Raw genomic sequence first — 934 nt, forward strand, 5'->3', positions numbered from 1 at the left:
GCATTCCTAAGGTCACATGGGACCTCGTTCCAGCCAATCAACGGGCATAATGTAGCACTACGGTCCACCCATTCCTCCAAAAACCCTTCCTCCTTCCTCCTGTCCTCTGTGCCTGTCAGTCCAGCAGCACTGCTAGTCTGTGGAAGTCACCATAGCAACACAAAGAGATTTAACCCTTGCATGGTGCGTTTTATGGCGCCTTGCTTGAAATGCGTGAGCATTCATGGGCCATGCAAATGCTCTGAGGACATGCAAAATAAACACTTCTCTTCTGGAGAATCTGAAAAATATTCACTGGATCTTTTATCTTTTAGTGGGCTGTTTCTATGGATATATTTTATGCTTAAGCAATCAGCCTTAGTCTATATATATATATATATATATATATATATATATATATATATATATATATATATATATATATATATATATATATATATATATATATATATATATATATATATATAATTTAACAGTAGAAAACAAGTCTATTGTGAAAACACACTCTGGGACAAATAACGATTCAACTGCAATGTAGCCAGGATGAGCACATGTAAAAAAAAATGTAAAATAGAAGCTTTACCACTGTCACACAGCCATTTTGTACACATTTTTGCACACTTTAAGCTGCTTGAAAATCACTGGTAAATGGTCTGTGGCATGACTGTCTAATATTGTCACATAGATAAATGCCACAATGCAATTTCAGAAAATGATTATAGAAACTTCTTCTTACAGAAATAAGTTGCTCACTGAACATTCACATACATTTTTGTGTTCACTTCTACATGTCTATGTTGTCTCTTTATATAGAGGTTAAATAATTATTATTGTATGGATAATTCTATGATTATAATTAGAATTTAGTGTGTTGGCACTTTTAATTTATTTACATTGTAAAATTATATTATGTCACATCTGCTATTTATTTAAA

Source organism: Silurus aristotelis (genome assembly GCF_946808225.1).
Source record: "Silurus aristotelis genome assembly, chromosome: 2".
Taxonomy (NCBI): Eukaryota; Metazoa; Chordata; class Actinopteri; order Siluriformes; family Siluridae; genus Silurus; species Silurus aristotelis.